Source organism: Phascolarctos cinereus, unplaced genomic scaffold (assembly GCF_003287225.1).
Source record: "Phascolarctos cinereus isolate Bilbo 61053 unplaced genomic scaffold, phaCin_HiC Scaffold_8;HRSCAF=390, whole genome shotgun sequence".
Classification (NCBI taxonomy): Eukaryota; Metazoa; Chordata; class Mammalia; order Diprotodontia; family Phascolarctidae; genus Phascolarctos; species Phascolarctos cinereus.
In genome coordinates this window covers 73776458-73797735 of record NW_027556291.1, presented here as the reverse complement: position 1 = coordinate 73797735, position 21278 = coordinate 73776458, and the positions used below count along the sequence as shown (strand labels likewise).

General features: G+C 41.5%; 1 pseudogene; it reads right to left on the bottom strand.

The window, feature by feature from the left end:
* Positions 1-1654: 1654 nt before the first annotated feature.
* Positions 1655-21042, bottom strand: LOC144455040 (olfactory receptor 3A1-like; annotated as a pseudogene).
* Between the last annotated feature and the right edge of the window lie 236 nt (positions 21043-21278).

Genomic DNA, 21278 nt, shown 5'->3' with positions numbered 1-21278 from the left:
TCATGCCTGTGACTTTGTGTCTCTTGGCTTTCCCCGTGATGTAGGCCAGTGACTTCCTCCTTCCTTTCACTTTTGGTAGGATTGAATGAGTTGCACAGAATAAACAGGCACGTATGTGCAGTGATCTATGTTTCAGATATTATCTTTTCCTTCCAACCAGCCCCTTTTCTAAACTTCCCTATTTTTGCTGAAGGCACCATCATAATTTCAGTTACAGTTCATAACCTGTATTTACATTATGGCATGTAGTGGCAACATTTCATGATTTTAATAGCAAAGACATTTAGCAAGAGTCTAGGAGAAAGACCTCTCAAATATGAAAGATAATTTAAATAATACAAGATTGTTTCACATTCAAGAAAAATCATAGGAAGAATGGAATACACTCCCATAAGCAAAGCTCAAGCTCAACATATCCTACAAAGTTAACCATAATTATTAATGCAAAAATACGGATATTCAATGAAGAAGTGTTTGAGACATTTATGAAGGAAAAAAGAATACAAGTGAGCATATTATTCAATTTGGAAACATGCCAAATACTGGTTATGTAATGTTTTTCTTCATGGGCTTCCTATAGGATTATCTCATTTTTGTTATAATCTTGAAGCTTACAAATGATATGTCTGGGTGACTTTAATTTAAGTTTTCCTCCCTGCTAGTGTTTGGTGAATTCAACTTACAAAATGTCCATTTTCAGTTTTTCTAGAAAATTTTGTTCTATGATTCCTGATATAGTGGTCAGATTCTTTTCTTCTTCACAGGTAGCAGAAAGGCTAACAATTCATAGCTTTCCCCGATTTGAGCTGTTCTTCAGATCCTTCACTTTCATTTGAATTTCTTCCAAATCTTTTTTTTTCCACTTTTTTTTTTCTCTTTTCAATTACAAAAAAATCTATCATGAAAAGCAGTGTCACATAGTGGATAAAGAGCAGACTTTAAAGCCAGGAAGATCTAAGTTCAAATTCTGCCTCTGACGTATACTAGCTATGTGATCCTGGGGAAATAAATTAAACTCTTAGTGCTTTAAGCCAGTGTTTCTTGAACTGTGGGTTGCAACCTCATATAGGGGTCACAACTGAAAGTGGGGGTTGCAAAAAATTTGGCAACAGGAAAAGGTTTCTGAATGCACAACAACCAAAAATTAATTCAAAATCAAACACATAATGAATCTGAGGTGTTTCTGGCAGTGCTTGCCTGTGTTGCATTGTGCAACTTCATTGCAGCCTTGGTTCTGAACGCACAACGTGTGCACTTTGCACTGCGCATACCGTCACGCCATGCAATGTCAATGAACACTGCCAGAACACCTTGGCTCAGATTTGAGACTATCGTATGTTATGAATTGCAGTGTTTTTTACTGTAGCTACAAAGTTTTCTGCTCTTACAGAAACTAATAGTTTAATTGCAGAACATAAAGACTTTTAATATTTTCCTACTGTCATTCCTCAGCATGTAAATATCAAATTAGTATATCTTTGGATTGTATTGTGTTAGAATGTTTGATTTAAAAAGTAGCTGTTATCTCCTTCTTTTACAAAAACATAAGTGTTTAATTGCTGCAAGTAAAGACAAAATATTTCTCCATCATCACCACTGTATGTGTATGTAAGTGTAAACATCAGTTTTTTTAATTAAGCACAAACAAATGTCATTTCATAAACTAAAGCTAGTATTTATTTGAGAAATTATTAGCAATGTTTATTTATATTTTAGAACAAAATATTTTTCAGTTATGGATAAGTGGCTAAATTTAGACAGAAGAGATAAAAATACTGATGACAATGTGGCAGAGTCTTTGCTAGCAGGTTGTAATACACCTAAATTGACAAGAAAAAGAAAATATGTTGAATCATTTTTGCAATCTGGATTTACTTCTTATAATGATGGTAGTGTGGAAAAACCTCTTCGCTTAATTTGTAAGAAAGTTTTGGCTGTGGAGAGCATGAAACCAGTCAAACTAAAACAACATTTTAATGCCAAGCATGCAGCATACTACAATAAACCAAAAGAATATTTTGAATGACTTTAAAAATCTTCAAATAAAGAAAAACTATGTTTTGAAAATTTTGTTACTGTCAACAAAAAGTATTTACTTGTGTCTTATGAAACTTCTTACTTAATTACAAAAACTAAAAAGCCCTATGTGATAGAAGATCTTGCGTTACCTGCTGTATTAAAATGTCAGAAATAGTTCATGGGGAAAAAGTATGGGGATGAAATTCATAAAATTCCCTTATTGAATGATACTGTTTCCAAAAGAATTTCTGAAATTAGCGATGACCAATTCCAGCAGCTTATTGCCAGGCTTCAGAGCAGCCCAAAGTTTGCAATTCAGTTAGATGAAACAACTGATGTTTCTAACATGGCACAGTTGTTACTTTATGTAAGATATGTTTATGAAGAAAGCGTACATGAGGAATTATTGTTTTGTTGCCGCTTGGAAGGGCACACAAAGGGGGAAGATATATATCTTAAAGTCGATGAATTTTTCACAAATGAAGGTTTGCAGTGGAAAAATTGCATTGGAGTTTGTACAGACGGTGCTGGTCCAATGATGAGTGAGAATGTTGGATTTGTAGCAAAAGTTAAAGCTGGTGGCAATGAACATATCGCTTTTACTCACTGCACGATCCATTGGGAGGCACTTGTAGCCAAAAACAAAATATCACCAGAGTTAGACATTCTGCTTTGTGATACTATCAAAGTCATTAATTTCATTGAAAGCCATGCCCCTTAACAGTTATTTGTTTTCAAACCTTTGGAAAGATATGGGCTCCAATTACAAAAGCTTATTACTACATGGAGAAGTAAGGTGGTTCTCAAGAGGGTGACGTTTAAACAGATTATTGAAACTGAAAGATGAAGTTGTTATATTTTTGACTGAACAGAAATTTGATTTGTTATTTTTTTCATAATGACTTATGGCTTTCAAAACTGTATTATTTGTCAGATATTTTTGAAAAACTCAATGATTTAAACATATCACTTCAGGGAAAAAATTGTAACATATTTATGTTAAAAGATAAAATTGAAAGTTTTACTAAAAAGTTATCATATGGAAGAATAGAGTGGAAATGGTTCTTTAGAAATGTTTACAGCTACAGATGATTTTATAATTGAAAATAACCTTCCCAAAGACTTTATTTTAAGAGTCATAATTGATCATCTGAAGTGCCTGGAGACACAGTTTCAGAAATACTTCCCTTCAAATTTTGATTCTGAAAAACTAAGTTGGGTTCATAAACCATACCCAATTGAAATAAAAAATGTCAGTCATCTGCCACTAAAAATTCAAGAAGAATTTGTTGAGTTATCGAGCAACACAGATTTAAAACTTGAGTTTCCTAAAAAATCATTAAATGAATTTTGGCTTGGGATTAGGACAGAATTTCCAACAATTTCTGAAATGGCCCTAAACATTTTGTGCTACATATTTATGTGAAGCAGCATTCTCAGCATTGATGATTATAAAATCACAATATTGATCAACTCTGAAAAACATTGAAGATACTGTTTCCTGCAGTATCAAATATTCCACCAAGATTTAATTCTTTATTTAAAAATAAACAAGCATATCCATCTCATTAGTATGCAAATTTGCTTTCATCTTTAATAAATGGTAAAATTATATGTATACTGAAGAAATGTTTCAAAATAAATTTCCTTATGATTTATTATCAGTAAATATTTGATTTGTATACCTATTTTATATACCTACATGCCCAGGGTCATGTAAAAATTTCTTGGCTGAAAAGGGATAGCAAATGGAGAAAGTTTAAGAAGCCCTGCTCTAAGCCAGTGGTGTCAAAATCAAACAGAAATGTGGGCCACTAAACCATATAGAGGGGGCAGCTCGGTAGTGCCATACTGCATAGAGTGCCAGGCCTGGAGTCAAGAAGATTCATCTTCCTGAGTTCAAATTTGGCTCAGACCCTTGCTAGCTATGTGACCCTGGGCAATTCACTTAACCTTGTTTGCCTCAGTTTCCTCATCTGTAAAATAAACTGGAGAAGAAATAGCAAACCACTCCAGTATCTTTGCCAAGAAAACCCCAAATAGGGTCATGAAGAGCTGGACACGACTAAAAAATGATTGAACCACAAAAAGCATACATTAGAATTTCTATAGGCCATGCATTGACCTGCATTATATATTAAACTACATGTCAACTATCTACATATTTTTATTTATTTTGTTAACTATGTCACAATTACATTTTAATCTGGTTCAGGCTACACTTGGGAGTGGGCCATATGATCAACACCTCTGTTCTAGGCAACTTGCTAAAACTATAATTTGCAGAGAAGGGACAAATCTGCATTGGTAGAGGGAGTTTCCTAGAGCAATGAAATCACAGTTCCAGTCTCTAGCCCTATCATCTATCATTTTGTCCTTCAGTAAAATAATACATAAGATCATAGACTTAGAGCTGGAGAAGAGCTTGGGGCTATCCTGTCCAAGCCCTTAATTTTTACAGATGGAGAAACTGAGGCCTAGAGAGATTTAAATGACTTGCCCATGTTCGTGCAATTAGTAAATGGCAGTGATGAGATTTAAAGCTAGGTACTTTGACTTCAAATCACTTGCTTTTTCCATCATACCATACTCTCTCACTTCCATTTTCTACTTTCATTTATTTCATTAATATGCTGATATTCTTCACATATGTTCCTAAATCTCTGAGTGTTGTCATCATCTTGTCTTGTGATAACAGCAGAATAAGTTTATATTTTGGAGGGATCATAAAGATGACATAGTCCACCATTCTACTAGCCAGCTAATTTCTTAACTTTGTTGTAATTCTTGACCTCTCACTCTATTTCACCCTCTACGTCCAATCAGTGGACAAATCTTGCCATTTCTACCTCTACAACATCATTCACATTTGTTACCTTCTCTCCATTCACACAGGCACCACCTTAGTTCAGGCCCTAATCAGCTCTTGCCTGGATTATTGTACTAGCCTCCTAACTCGTCTACTTGTCTCAAATCTCTCTCCACCCTAATCATTCCTCCATAAAGCCACCAAAGTGATTTCCCTGAAATACAGATTTTCCTTATTCAATAAACTCCTATTAGATCTACGATCAAATATTAACTTGGTTTCACCCCAAACTACCTTTCTAGCCTTATTACACATCATCATCCTGCTTGACACTATGATCCAGCCAAAGTGGACTTACTGTTTCTCATACATAGCTGTCATCTCCCACCTTCATGCCTTGTACCAGCTATGCCCCAAGCCTGAAACACTCCCTCCTCACTAGATCCCCAGTTTTCTACAAAGATCAGCTCAAGTGCCATCTTCTTCTACATGAAGCCTTTCCTGATCCACACCACCCCCAGCTGCTAGTCCTTTCCCTCCAAAATTACCTTGTATTGATTTTGTCTCTCCCTATTGTGTACACAGTATCTTTCTGATAAGCTCCTTGAGGGCATGGATTACTTAGTTTTTGCCTTTGTATCTCCAGGACCTAGGACAGTACCTGACACATTGTAGGTGCTTCACACATGCTTATGGAGTGATTGATCCAAGATCCCTATTATGTGCATTATCTCTAGGTATATCCATGTCCTCTTTATGTGTTTGCCCCTGAATCTATTTCTTCCTTTAATTCTTTCAGTGTTGATAATCCAGAATCACAGAAATTGAGAGTTGGAAGGGCCTCTAGAAGCCACCTAGCCCAACTCATGCAACAAAAGGAATCCCTAGTATAACCATGTTATTTGTGCCTTGAGAATATTCTAGCAACAGTGCTCTTGATATTGGTTCAGCATTTATTTCTTCTGGTTCTTTTTTTCTTCTGCTTATTTTAACCTAGAATATAGATCAATTATACTACAGAGGCTTTGGTTTTACTTATATTTTTAGTGATTTTTAAATTTTCTTTTGAGGATTTGTGGTAATGCTAATTCTTTGAGATGTTTCTGTTACTGTTTTTGAGGGGGCCACTGAGGAGGCAGACTTCCTTGTGACCTTTCATTCCATCATCTTTCCAGAAGTCTCTGCTCTGGAATCTTTTCATTATTCCACTGAGGCCAAGTGGATGAAGAATCCCTACTGCTTTAGTACTGAGATTCAGTTGGATGGGTAGTGTTATGTCTTAGACAGAGCCTGTAACTAGACAGGGAGAGAAGGAGAGGGAAAGATGAGGAGGAGGGGGAAGGAGAAGGATGAAAAGGGAGGGAGGGGAGGAGGTGAGACTCTCCTGAATTAAAACTGAGACATTGTGCAGCCTTTTCGGCAATGCCAAGTGTTTCCCTGCTCTGAGGCTTCTGATATTGTCCCAGTGACACCAGTTTTCCTGCTGGCTAGGAAATACCATGATGTAAGAATTACAATCGTGGGCAATCCAAAGGGATGACAGAAACATGGATGGTGTGTATCAAGTATTATCACTTGGCATTACAGTCTTCTCACTTGTACATGAGAAGTAGTGTCAAAGACTTCAATGAAGACCTGAACAACCCTGAAAGGTGGAAAGATCATATCTTTCAAATTTTTCATCATATCATACATCAAAGTCAGAATAGGTGCTAAAAGATGCCAATCAACCAGCCCAAGAACCACCCTGTTGCCCACCAAATATTTAAGACTTAGAGAAAGGCCACACTGAGCAGATCTATTGAAGATTCAGGGAAGGATATGGATGAGAGTTGCACTGGATGAGAAGGTGTGGATGTATCATACTCTGTACTGGTGAAGGGAATGGGCCCATGGGTGAGATCACAGACACATTGGAGTAGGGAAGTGTGCCATCACACATCTTCAGCAAATGTGACACTGGACATCATCTTGCTTCAATATTCTTCCCTCTCCCCTTCCCACTCCATCAGCCCCAGGTTACTTGAGAATCCCCCTGAACCCAAGCTGCTCATAGGCCTTGGATAGATGGGTTGGTAACTCTCATTCCTCATGAGGTGAAGAACAGCAGGCCTGACCGTGGTCTCCTAAGATCCTCCAGACCTTAACATCTGCCTGCTTTCTATGCCCTGCAGTCTCACAGCACTCTCATCTTAACTAACTGTATAGAGGAAAGGACTCTGGCTCTTGCCACGTGCCCCACTACTGCAGCCTTAGGACTTAAAAACCTTTCCAGTAGCTTCACAGCTAAACTATCTTTCATGCATTGTCTCCCCCAATTACAGTGTCAGCTCCTTGAGAGCCAAGGATGGTCTTGATTTTTTCTAACTGTATCCCCAGCACTTAGCAGAGTACTTAGATATAGTGCTTAATAAATGCTTTTTCTTTCATTCATTTATTCTTTCATCCATTTGCATAGTTCCTCATCACCTTTTGCCTTGACTATTGGAACAATCTTCCAATGAATACCTTTGATCAAGTTAGTCTATGGCTCAAAAGTCTTCCATAGCTACCCATTGCCTATCCTATTCACAAACTGGACCTTTCAGCATGTTGTGAACCTATTTCCTTTCCATAACTTTATTCACACTACTTTCCGTGTCTGAAATGTCCTCTCTTATTTCCACCTGTTTAAATCATTCTTGCCTTTTACCTCTCCCACCAAGGCTATCCTAGTTCCTACAGTCAGAAAAGGTTCCTCCCTTCTCAGGTCCCATTGGGCACCCCATTTTTCCATCTTTTTCAACACTAGTGCTCTTTTTTGCATTCTAGCTGTGTCTCTTTTTAGACAGTTACTAGTAGGGGCACTATTTCTCATTTGCTTCACTTTTGCATTCCCTCCCCCAAGTCTTTGAACCCATAGCTTTGCACATAGTAGATGCTCAGTAAATGTTTGTTTAATTGAATTTATATTTTTAGTTTTGAAAGTCCAACAATCAATAGGCTATTTCCACTTAGTTATTTTGCCAGTGAGAAGCAGTGTGGTATAATGGATAGAGAGTCAATGGGGAAGTCAGGAAGACCCAGGTTCAAGTCCAGCATCAGACCCAGACTGGCTGTGTGATCTCGGGCAAATCACTTAACTTCTCAATGCCGCAGGCAACCCTAAGAATAGTTGCTAAGCTACATTGGTAGAGTTTCCTCCCTGAGAATTCTCCATGTCAATAAAATCACAGGCCCAGATAGAAAACAGCCAACCAACTAACTCAAACTCCTGACCCTTTGCCTCTGGTTAGAATAACTAACTCCATGCCATACCCTGCTCAAGAAGTGGTTCCCTCTCAGTTGCCTTGAGGATGAAATACCAACTCCTTTATTGCTTGACCAGGCACTTAAATCCTTCCCAGTCTGGCCCTAGCCTATTTTCCCAGACAAACCAATCACCCACAAGTCCTCCTTGTCATGCACCGTAACTCTAACCCAATTGTCTATGTGACTTTCCATCTCCTGCCTCAGAGCCTAGAATGCTCTCCTTCACCTCCACTTTAGAGATTCCTTCTGTCCATGCACAACTCAGGCACCACCTCCTAAAGGGGCCCTTTCTTGATTCCCCCATTGTTAATACCCTCTTTTGGCCAAGTTATTTTGGGTTTATTCTCTCTACATCTCTGCATCCCTGTTATTTCCCAAGGCAGGGGCTGGTTCATTTGGGGCTTTGTGCTGGCAATTAGCAATGGCAGGCATAGAGTGGTGGCTTGATAAATGCTTGTTGCATTAAATTGAGAGGTGGGGTCTTAGTTATGGATGGTATTGCATTTCAAGTAACCAGACTTCTGCCATTCACTGAGAGAGATGAGCATGCTTTTCCACTTGTCTTTTTTTTTTTTAAGGAAATGAACTTTTTATTAATATAGTATAACATAACAATAATACTAAAACCCATTTTTAAAGTGAGATACCTACATGAAATACAATTTAAAGAAATAAATGCCCAGGCACACTTTTGTACCTTTATCATGAATGTTTAACTATTATTAATCACTACTTAATCTAACACTGATCTTAGCCTCAGATTTGATTTGAATGAAGCCAACTTCCTAGGTCACCCTGGATCTTTAGCTTGGAGTCAGATCCTCTTGTAATACAAATTTAGGTTTCAAGTTGTTTGAGAATAAAATCCCTTTCTATGGCCATTCTTCACCTCAGCCAGAGGTGGTATATTTAGAACTAGGGAGTGATGGATATGGAAGGGGTTTCAGCTGTCACCTATTCTAACCCCCTCATTTTATATATGTAACATTTATATACTCTGGGGTCCTTATTCCAACTCCCATTTGAGCTAATGAGTCAGGACCCCTTGACAAGGCTGCTGACCACATCTTCCCCTCAGGGTTCTAAGGGTAAACCTAGGGGTCTAATGCTATTGACTCCAGTCCCCATTAAGGTGTGCTCTTTTCAATAACAACCGCCAGTTACAGTCAATTGTCATTGATTGACCTAGTGATTAGCACTCCAATATAATTTAACATCAATTAGCCTTTACAACAGAGATATTTACTGAAAAGATATAGAAAAAAACAAAAGTATAAACACAACCCCCTAACCAGGGGCACACTCTCCTCTATAGCACCATAGTCCCTGGGGTGAGTGGGCTCAAGTTTAAAATAGTTGCTACAAAGCGTTCTCCTCACCAAATTCACTTTCAAATGTGGCAGAGTGAATGGAAGAAGTCTCCCCCTTGCTTGCAGAACCCAGCATCTCAGCATCAATTCCCAGTCTGCTGGGCTAGATCAACCAGGTAGCTCAGGGCTGCAGTCTTCACTGGGCTCAGTTACCTGCCAACTCTGTCCTGGACTCTTGTGCTTAGATCCCTGGGGCTCTCTCAAGCTTTTGAAGTTTTCAAGGTTGCAACGTAGTAAGTTCATTTTCCAATTTTCCTTCCCCCAAGTCAGTAAAGTGTAGACACAACAGGGATGAACCAGCAAGCAACAAGGCCAAGTGGTTCTACAGCCATGTAGACCTAGGTGGGAGAGTAGGTCCTTGGTGCTCTCTTCACCTGGAGGCTTACACTCCACAGAAACCAGGCCCACTTCTGGCTCAGCAGCCAATCCAAAGGGATTTCCTTCCCCTCAGGTCAGGCTGGCAGGAAACAGTTTCAGAATGTCTGAAATGGAAAGTCAAGCCCCTCGATTCCCAGTCACCAAAGGCTTGAGCCTTCATTGGCCAGTCCCTTGTTCCATTTACAATATTCATTTGAAAAATTAATAGTTCATATTTCTATGCTGATTTAATGTGTGCAAAGTACTTTCCTTACAATAATCCTGACAAGGAAGTAATGTATTATTATCTCCATTATACATACGAGGAAACTGAGGTCCCAAGATGTCAAATGCTGTATCCCTGGTCACACAGCTGGCAAGTGCCAGAGCCCGGGCTAGAACCCAAGTCTTTTGGTTCCCAGTCAAGGGCTCTTTCATCAAGGACCACTTTGTCCCATTGCTTCCATGACTCCAGAAGTGTTCCTGCCCTCAAAAGCACATTAGCAAATTATCCTGAACCTCTCCCCACACCCCAGGAAATCAAGTCAGAGTCTAGCCCCACCCCCACTGCTCTGTCTCCTTCAAATAAGATCATATTTGTAGAAAGAATGCTTCCTTCCTTCCCTTTCCCTTCTTCCTGTCCATCCCTGCCCCACCCCTAGTCCTGTTACTGAGCTGCTGTGTGTCCTTGGGCAGGTCACTTACCTTTTCCAGGTCTTAGTTTTCCCATTTGTAAAATAAAATACATGGGTACCTGCTCCACAGGGTTGCTATGAGGGTAAAATGAATCTTATCCCAGTCAGGAAGGTAGGGCAGCTGGTCTTGTGGAGCAGGAAGAAAGCAGCTCTTGCTGTCCATGGTACCATCCTCTCTCCCATCTGGAAACTGCCTGTAGCCAGCATATAAAAGGAGAGCTCACCCAAATGTCTGGACTGCGGTTGTGAAATCACCTTCAGTTCAGGCTGGGTTGGCAGGTGGGAGAGCAGGAGAGCCAGGGGAACCTCTGCATGGCAGACCCTGGGGAGGCTAGTTACCTGAGTGCCTGCTGTGTGTTACATTGTGTGCCTGCTGTGCTGTGTGTCCCTGGTGAGGGGCTTCTGAGGTAGGTAGGCTGTACTGCGAAATGTCAGGAGGCTGCTAGCCCCCGGTATACCACAGGGCTTGAAAGCACCAATGGCTCTGCCCAGTGTCCTAGGATAGTGATCACTCTGTCCCTCAAACATTGTCTTGCCCATCTGGGCCCTCTCAGGCATATCTGTGGCCGAGGTCAGTGGAGCTACATAGTGAGCTAGTCTAAGGGCTTTGGGAAAGACACTATACCAAGGACTAGAACTCTTATCCTGGCTGATCCTTATTTTAAGAAACAAAATTGACAGAGAAAAACCTAAGTACAACAGAACCAGTCAGTGGGAGGACAAATTACTGAAGGAAGTTCTCACATGGGGCATCCGAAACCAGGACACTAGTTAAAAAGACATGGAGTGAGAAGCAGTATTGCTTAGTAAATGGAGAGAGGTCAGGCTTGGAGTCAGAAAGAACTGGTTCAAATCCTGCTTCTGACATAGAGTGACTGTGTGACCCTAGGCAAGTCCCTTAACCTCTCACTGTTGCTCCAGGCAGCTTTCTCAAACTAGAAGTTGCAGAGCAGAGTTGTAGACCTGCTTTGGTGGACTGAGAGTTCCCTAGGGTTGGATCAGAAACTCAAATAAAAGCCATGGAGCTTTATCTCAGAGAGACAGCATGATATACTGGCGAGAGCTCGGGGCTTAAAATGAGGAGACCTGGGTTTGAATGCCCAAGGGCAAGTCACTTCACCTTTAGGACCCTGTTTGAGAGTCTGTACAATGAGAATAGTTCTAAGGACATTACCTACCTCATGGGGAGGCTTGGAGGATTTTTAAACCATGAATAAGTACAGGAAAGCATGCTGGTATTGATACCCTATGGGTTTGGGCTGTTCTTCCCCACTGACCCTGCCTCTCTGGGCCACTCCCTCTTTCAGATAGGCCTTTCTCTTCCCAGCACTTTGTGCACTGCCCTCTTGACCTCCTTGTGGTGCATGCTGTAGATGATGGGGTTGAGCATGGGTGTGATGATGGTATAAAGCACTGAGAACACCCGGCTCCGAGTCCTCGAGTAGGAGGAACTGGGGAGGATGTAGCAGAGCACGGAGGCAATGTAGAAGATGCAGACCATGGTAAGGTGGGTGGCACATGTGGAGAAAGCTTTTTGTCGGCCCTCAGCTGAACGGATCCAAAGGATGGCAGCCACCACGTTGATGTATGAGACCACAACCAGAGCACAGGGTGTGAAGGCCACCAGAAAGCTGAAGAAGAAGAGGCCCAGTTCATTGGGTCGTGTGCTGGGGCAGGCAGCTTGAGGAGTGGTGGCAGGTCACAGAAGAAGTGAGTGATCAGGCAGGGCTCACAGAAGTCAAGCTTGGTTGCCAGGAGAGTATGGGTGAGTGCACTGGTTAGTGCGAGGAGGCAAGAAATTGAGGCGAGCATTGCCTGGGTCTGGGGGCCCATGAGGACCAGATAGTGAAGTGGTTGGCATATGGCAGCATAGCAGTCATAGGCCATGGCTGTGAGTAGGAAGCACTCCCAGGGTGCCAGGAAGTGGAGAAAGAACATCTGGATGAGACAGGCACGGTAGGACATGAGCCACTCAGTGGCCAACAAGATGTGCCAGAACCTGAGGGACACTGTTGGAGACATAGACAGCATCAAGAAGTGAGAGACTGGCCAGAAAGAAATACATGGGTGTGTGGTCCAGAACAATGAGGCTGGTGATACCCAGGTTTCCAGCCAGGGCCACGATGTAGACCAGCAGAAAGACAGTGAAGAGCACTGGCTTCAGATCCTTTGCATCCATCAGACCCTCCAAAAGGAACTCAGAAGCTGGAGTCCCATTTGCCCTGGGCAGGGAGTCCCCCCATGGACAACTGAGCCTGTGGGGAGATGGTTAGGAGTGTAAAGGTCTGGGCATTGGGTTCACAGCCTCAGGACTGGAGGATTGGGGGAAGGGGGGTGGATTTGAGACTCTGGCAGGGGAGGGAGGAGAGGGATGTCAGTTAGATATAGGAGATATAGGAGGCTCTCTCTGTTCTCAGGCCAAGTGACTGTGTGATGCCCTTTTCCTCCTCAACATGTTCCCCAGGGACAGGAGATGGCCAGAACTACCCATCTCCGAGTTGAATTCCTCTCCTGGTGACATTTCCTGTTTCTGTCTCCTCCCAAGCCTGGATCACCACTCTGCCTCCATTTGTCACCTTCTGATATCTCAGGCCCATGGTTGAGGGAGAATGGAAGTCAGGCAACATGGGGAGGTGGGAGAGTTTTAGCAGTAATGGCATACTTGTGTCTAGTATATGGAATGGAAGCCAGACACTGAAAGGGTAGAAGGGGACTAGGGGCCTCTACAAGGCTAAGTCAGCAACTCCAATGCTCTGGAGTGACCATGCACATGGTCCTGGCACCAAGAGGAATGTACAGAACAGGAAGGAGAGGGATGTATCCACATCATTACAGCCACCCATGCACAATGGGCTCCAAGCTCACCTCGGGCCAAATTCTTGCCTTTCTCCACTTTCTAGTTTTTGTCCTTTGAAGAATGGCAATAGAGGATTGGCCTTACTGATCGCTAATGTCCTGGTTAGCCCTAACTATCTGCAAGCCAATGACTTAAGAGTTTGGCCTTCTGTATGAAAGGCCTGTCCTCATCTATGCTAAGTGCCTATCTCCACATTGAAAGTTGCTGGGTCAACTTTGCAAGTCCCTGGATGTACAACCCCTCTGTCCCTGCTTGGGCCCAGATCACCATGCTTTTGTCACTCCCTCTGGTAGTCATTGCTCCAGATTGTCCATGGTCAGCAGGAAGGATAGGAGGTTTAATGCCAAGTGGTCCCCATCTGTAGATTAGCCTCACTTAGGTGTTTATACTCAGCAGCACTCACTGTTATCTCAAACTACTGAACCAGGATTTCTGACTCTTGCTTTCTTTAATCCTCATGACCTCTTTACTCTATATTGCTTTCAACTACTATAGTTACAACACTTCCATTTGTCCTTAGTCACAATTAACTGTGACTGGCAACTAGTAGCCCCCCCCTTGCATCTATGTTCACTCCCTACTTTATAGATCCTTGGCTAATCTTTACCTCTAACAGAATTGTAGTCTTTAATACCTGACTTGCTCCAGCCTGGAATACTGCCTTGCTCTCTTGGCACTGATGCTAGCCCCTACTGGACTGGTTGCCACCCAATATCTGGTTTGACGTGGGCAAGAAAAAAGCCTAGATATGGGTGGCAGAGCTCATCCAAGCTGTGGACAAAAGGATGTAAATGTAACAATGACAGGAAGAGAATGGTGGATAAAAATGGCTAGACAAAGAAGGAGGCCTTAGCCAAGATACTCCTCTTGGAATGAGAACCACTGGGGCTCAAAGTCTTGGCAGTACCAGGCCTACAAGGGTAGATGTCCAGATAAGACTGAGAAAGCTAGCAGAACAGTCTGCTGCTTCAGTGACTGGCAGAGCCCTTGGCTAGCTCACATCAGGGAGAGAAGTGGGAGGAACCTTAAAAAAAAGAAACCACCCTTCTTAGATGGAGGGGAGAGGGTCTGGATGAAGGGTTCTAGGTTTGAGCTGGCCAAACTAAACTCTGTATTTCACTGTCAGGGCAGGTAGAATTCATGTCCCGATCCCTCCCAGACCCTTCCAGTAAAAGAGATGGAAAGCCTCATGCTCTCAAATTACTGACTATGAAAGAGGGGTATGGATGGGTCAGATCACAATGAAGGAGCCCCTGTTCTTGGCTATTGGCAGCAAAGTCAGGGGGCCAGCATTTCATTTGGACAGATACACAAACAGAAGGTCTCCTACTGTCAACAAAGATTCCTCCCTGCTCCCAACCAGGTCACCCCAGAACACAAGCCCCATAACCCACAGAGGTTGTACCTATAGCCACTCACCAATGGGGTCTCAGCAATCCCCTCCCACTCTTGCCACCCTGGCACTCCAGGCAGACAGTTTCCTCTGGCCATTTGATGGGGAGAAATTTAAGAGGTACATGGGAGGAAATGCAGCCTCCCAATCTTTCCCTGCTCTTCCTTGGGAGTCACTGATTTCCCTTCAGGGAAGAACAGGAGGATAATGGGGAGGGAGCCTTTGGGGGGTAAGAGACAGCAGAGGAAATAAGTAAACAAACATGAAGGGGAAGCGGGTTCTGGCTTAGAAGGTTCCAGGGAGTCTTCACTATTTATGGGTCCAGGCTCAGGGGAATGATGGATGAGCTTAATGTGGCAAGAAGAAAATCAGAAGACACATACCAGGCCCAAGGTAAGTGGCCTAAAGGAAAGATTCTCCAGAAATATGGAACCCAATTATATAATGGAAAAGAGTACTGGCTTTGGAAGAGGCCTGTGATTCAAGCGCCAGCTGTATCTCTTCATACCCGGGTGACTTTGGGGAAGTCCCTTTCCCTCCCTGGGCCTCAGTTTCCTCATCTGTAAAATTAGAGGTACAATAGATTTAGAACTGGAAAAGACTTTAGAGATCATTTAATACAAACTCTTAGTTAACAGAGGAGAGAACTAAGGCCCAGAGGGAGGAGGTGACTTGTCATGCAGGTGGTAAATGGCAGAGCCAGGATTTGAACCCAGATTCTTTAATACCAGATCCAAGAACCTTTCTATGTATAGTTTATGGTATCTAACATCTCTTCTAGTCCTGATATTCTGTGGTCCTACATTGAAAACATGGACAAGATTCAAAGCAAAGTATGGTATAGTGGGGAAAGTGCTAAATTTAGGGTCAGGACCTTCTCAGCTACTTATTTTGTATGTGTAGGGAGCAGGGCAAGGTTGTATATGGGCAGTCTTAAATCAATTTAAGGAATTCCTCAAACAAACTGATGAGATGGGGGGATAGAACCAAGATGGAGTAGAGGCAGAAACTCACCCAAATTCCCTTCCAAACAACTTTAAAATAACACCTTAAATTGAATTCTGGAGCAGTAGAACCAACAAAAGGTCAGAACGAAACAATTTTCCAGACTCAGACAACATGGGAAGGTTTGTCACACTGGGGTGGTGGTTGGGGTCAGACAACTAGTCACTAGGTGTTGCATTGCCCATACACAGATTTGGGTCACAGTTCCAGGGTGGAGAAGAGTGCTTTTGGTTGCTCACAAGGGAGCAGGGGCCCTGGTCTCAGGTCTAAGGCAGAAAAGACCACCAGTGCTTGCTGCCCCAGGGGAACAAGAGCCCAAGTCACAGTTCCAGGGTGGAGAAGAGTGCTTTTGGTTGCTCACAAGGGAGCAGGGGCCCTGGTCTCAGGTCTAAGGCAGAAAAGACCACCAGTGCTTGCTGCCCCAGGGGAACAAGAGCCCAAGTCACAGTTCCAGGGCCAACACTTATGACTGCAAGGGAGCAGAGACACTTGTCACAGTTGCAAGGCCAACAGGAGCACCAGCACTTGTGGAGCAAGGAACTTGGGGAACAGGGTCCCCTTCCTGAGTAAAAACCAGATCATAGGCCAGAAGAGAAGTGACCTCATTTCTTAGATCATACCATCTTGGAAGCACTGAAAACTTACAGCCTCCCAGAGCTAACAGCACAAAAAACCTGAAGCTTGGAACAGTGACCCTTCCACCCTAGGAGCAGAGCCCAACTTTAACATACAGTCATAAGTCAAGAAACAGGCTAAAAAATGAGCAAACAACAACAAAAAAAGAACTTGATCATAAAAAGATACTGTGGTGACAAGGAAGATGAAGACACAACAAACTCAGAAGAGGACAATGATGTCAAAACAGTTACAAGCAAAGCCTCAAAGAAAATGGGCTGAAATGAGCCCAGCAAGAATTCCTGGAAGAGCTCAAAAAGTATTTTAAAAATCAAATAAGAGATGTAGAGGAAAATTGGGCAAAGAAATGAGAGTGATGCAAGAAAATTATGGAAAGAGAGTCAACAGCTTGGTAAAAGAGGCACAAAAAATACTGAAGAAAATAACACCTTAAAAAACAAAATTGTCAAATGGTAAAAGAGGCACAAAAATTAACTGGAGAGAACTTCTTAAAAAGCAGAGTTGGCTAAATAGAAAAAGATATACAAAAGCTCACTGAAGAAAATAATTCCTTAAAAATTAGAATTAGGCAAGTGGAAGCTAATGCTTCCACAAGACATCAAGAAACAATCAAACAAAGTCAAAAGAATGCGAAAAAGTTGAAGAAAATATGAAATATCTCATTGGGAAAAAAACCTGACCTGGAAAATAGATCAAGGAAATATTATTTAAAAATTATTGGACTACCTGAAAGCCATGATTTAAAAAAAAAGCCTAGACATAATATTTTAAGAAATTACCAAGGAAAACTGCCCTGACATCCTAGAACCAGAGGGTAAAAAAGAAATGGAAAGAATCCACCAATCACCTGCTGATAGAGATCCTAAAATGAAAACTCCCAAACTCCCAAGTCAAGGAGAAAATATTGCAAGTAGACAGAAAGAAACAATTCAAATATCAAGGTGCCACAGTCAGGATCACATAACATTTAGCGGCTTCCACATTAAAGGAGCAGAGGGTTTGGAATATGATATTTTCTGGAAGGCAAAGGAGCTAGGATTACAACCAAGAATCACCTATCTAGCAAAACTGAGTATAATCCTTCAGGGGGAAAAATGGATATTTACCAAAATAGAGGATGTTCAAGAATTCCTGATGAGAAGACCAGAGCTGAATAGAAAGTCTGACTTTCAAATACAAGACTCAAGAGAAGCATAAAAAGGTAAACAGGAAGGAGAAATCATAAGGGATTTAATAAGGTTAAACTGTTTACATTCCTATATGGGAAGCTGATACTTGTAACTCCTAAGAACACACACACACGCACACACGCACACACACGCACACACACACACATATATACATATGTATGTATATGTATATACAGAGGGCACAAGTATGAGTTGACTATGATGAGATGATTTTAAAAAATAACATTCAGGGGTGAGAAAGAGGGATACACTGGGAGAAGGGTTTGAGGGAGAGGTAGAATGGGCAAAATTATTTCACATAAAAGAGGTTCAAAAGGAAGAGTTTAACAGTGGAAGGGAAGATGGGGATGGTGGTGGGCAACATCTGAACCTTACTCTCATCAAAACTGGCTCAAAGAGAGAATAACATACACACTCAGTTGGATATAGGAATCTATCTTACCCTACAGGGAAGTAACAGGTGAAGGGGATAAGAGAAGAAGAGAGCTGACAGAAGGAAGTAAGTAGTTAGAAGCAAAACAGACTTTTGAGAAGGGACAGGGTAAAAAGAGAGAGAAAAAAAGATAAAAAGGTAGAAGAGGATGGAAGGAAATATAAAGTGAGTAATCATAACTGTAAATGTGAATGGGATGAATTCACCCATAAAATGGAAATAGATAGCAGAATGGATTAAAAATTTGAATCCAACAATATGTTGTTTATAAGAAACACACATACAGAATAAAAATAAGGGGCTGGAGCAGAATCTATTATGCTTCAGCTGAGGTTAAAAAAAAAAACCAAAAAGTAGAGGTAGCAATCATGATCTCAGACAAAGCAAAAGCAAATATAGACTTAATTAAAAGAGATAAGCAGAGGGGCAGCTAGGTGGTGCAGTGGATAGAGCTCTGGCCTTGGAGTCAGGAGGACCTGAGTTCAAATCTGGCCTCAGACACTTGGCATTTACTAGCTATGTGACCCTGGGCAAGTCACTTAACCCCAACTGCCTCACCAAAAAGCAGAGAGAGAAGCAGGGGAACTACATTTTGCTAAAAGGTATCACAGACAATGAAGTAATATCAATATTAAACAAATATACACCAAACAGCATAGCATCCAAATTCTTAAAGGCAATGTTAAATGGGTTACAGGAGGAAACAGACAGTAAAACCACACTAGTGGGAGACCTCAACTTTCCCCTCTCAGAACTAGATAAATCTAACCATACAATAAACAAGGAAGAAGTTAAGGAGATGAATATAATTTTAGAAAAGTTAGATATGATAGACCTCTAGAGAAAAGTGAATGGGAATAGAAAGGAGCATACCTTTTTTCTCAGCTGTACATGGTACCTTCACAAAAATTGACCATGCATTAGGGCATAATAATTTCACAACCAAATGCAGAAAAGAAGAAACATTAAATGCATTCTTTTCATATCATAATGCAATAAAAATTACATTCAATAAAGGGCCATAGAAACAGTTTAAAATTAATTGGAAACTAAATACTCTAATCTCAAAAAATGAGTGGGTCAAAGAACAAATCATAGAAACAATAAATAATTTCATTAAAGAGAATTGACAACAATAAGACAACATACTAAAATTTATGGGATGCAAAAAAGCCCACTTCTTAGGGGGAAATTTATATATCAAAATGCTTAAATCAATAAAATGCAAAAATTTCTATCTCTAAATGTGTACATTAATAAAAAAGAGAAAGAACAGATCAATGAATTGGGTATGCAACTAAAAAACTAGAAAAAGAACAAATTAAAAATCCCCAATTAAACACCAGATTGGAAATCTTGACAATCGAAAGAGAGATTAATAAAACTGAAAGTAAGAAAACCATTGAACTAATAAATAAAACTAGAAGTTGGTTTTATGGGAAAAAAAACTAGTAAAGTAGATAAACCATTGGTTAATTTTGTCAAACTGATGAGATGATAGGCTACAAAAAGTCACTGATCAAATTGGAATTCCCTGGTCAAACCAATGAGGTATTATAGAGCATTGGCCATGATCTGAAGGCAACTCATGGACAGAGAACAACTATTCCCTGACTGAAGAACAGCCATGACTCATCATGGCCTATAAAAGCAAGCTAGCCTGATTCTTTGGGACTTTCAGTTCTTGGGGACTCACCTTTTCCACTGAATCTTCTGACAAAATGTAGCAAGGGGAAGGGGGAAGGGATTTCTTTCTTTCTACCCTCATTCCCACCTCATCAGCACCAAGAAGAGCAATGGAAACTTATAGCAGAAGCACACAGTAGGGGGAGACATGCTTGCCCACAGCTTGAAAGACAAGTTCAAGGACACGCTTCTTGAATCCCAGTCTCTTGTGTAAAGGGAAAGGTGGTGTGTGAGTGTGTGTGTGCATGTGGAAGGGGTGGTATTTGAATTTCTTAGGCAGCAGCATCCTGGAATATAATCTTCTAGCAGAGAAAGAGATTTTCTGTGTAGCACCAGCTTTGAGAGTTACCTTGTAGCTAACTCCAAGTTTGAGAGTTCCTGAGTTCAAGAATTGAGGCCCTTCACCTAAAGGTGATGCAGTATACCTTTTCAAGAAGGAAGTCCACGTGGTTCCTGCTTAGCATCCTACTTGGAGAGCAAAGCCAGACCATGACTTGGACAATCCAAGTTCAGAGACTAGGATTTGCTTGTTCAGCAAGTTCCAACACATGTTGACTTTTCAAGGAGTTGAATCCAGAGAGTGGTGTTATGCGTCTTGAGGAGATTGTGTGGGTAGGACTCACTGAGAAAGAGTTTTATTGAAGTGACAGAGGACTGCTCTGATGGCAAACCCAAGTCCAGTTCCCTTTGTGAGTGGTGGTAGGGGGGAAGCTGAGAAGCTCTTTGAATGTTTAATATTCCTGTATTTGTTAACGAGCTCCTGAGAATCTTTACCTTGTGGCTTTTCTGTGGGGAGTGAATAATGGTTCTCCCATAACCGATATTGCCAATAACCACACTGTACACTGAATTCCTGCCTGGGAGTTGGTCACTCCCATTACACATATTTGGGGAAACCTCTACACAAACTACACTGAGGCTTTGCTTTGGAGAATTTCGTATATTAACTGGGGAGGCAGGGGGAAGTGGGGAGGGGCAAAAGAAGAGAAGTTGACCCACTGAGTCAAGACCTCAGGATGGAACATGGGTTATGCAAGCCCCAAGTCCTTGGCTGGGGCAGCAGGGGAGGGCAAATAAGCCATGGGCAAAATTGGTGATCTTGGGCAAGTCCAGTCCCTTCTCTGGGCTTCTCAGTTTTCCTTCTCTATAAAATGAGAGGAGTGAACTAAAGTTAAACCTGAAGTTCCTTCTAGTCCTGACATTCTACAACTCCATATTCAAAAGTGGGTGAAAACAATAAATACAATGTAATACTCCAGTCCTAAGAGCTGAAAACAGAATATTCTCATTCATTTGCTTGGAAGAGCTACCCCAATTCTCTCCCTTCTCTCAACATTCCACATGTATTCCTAACCAAACCTGGAGGAAAATACAGATTTGAGGTTTGACTTTTTGACGTTTTCTTTTCTTTCTCTGTGTGTGTGTGTGTGTGTGTGTGTGTGTGTGTGTGTGTGTGTGTTCCAGTTCATATTCGTGATTTCAATAGTGTGGAGGACTCCTAGTATAGAAAATCCCTCTGTCAATGCAGATTGACTAT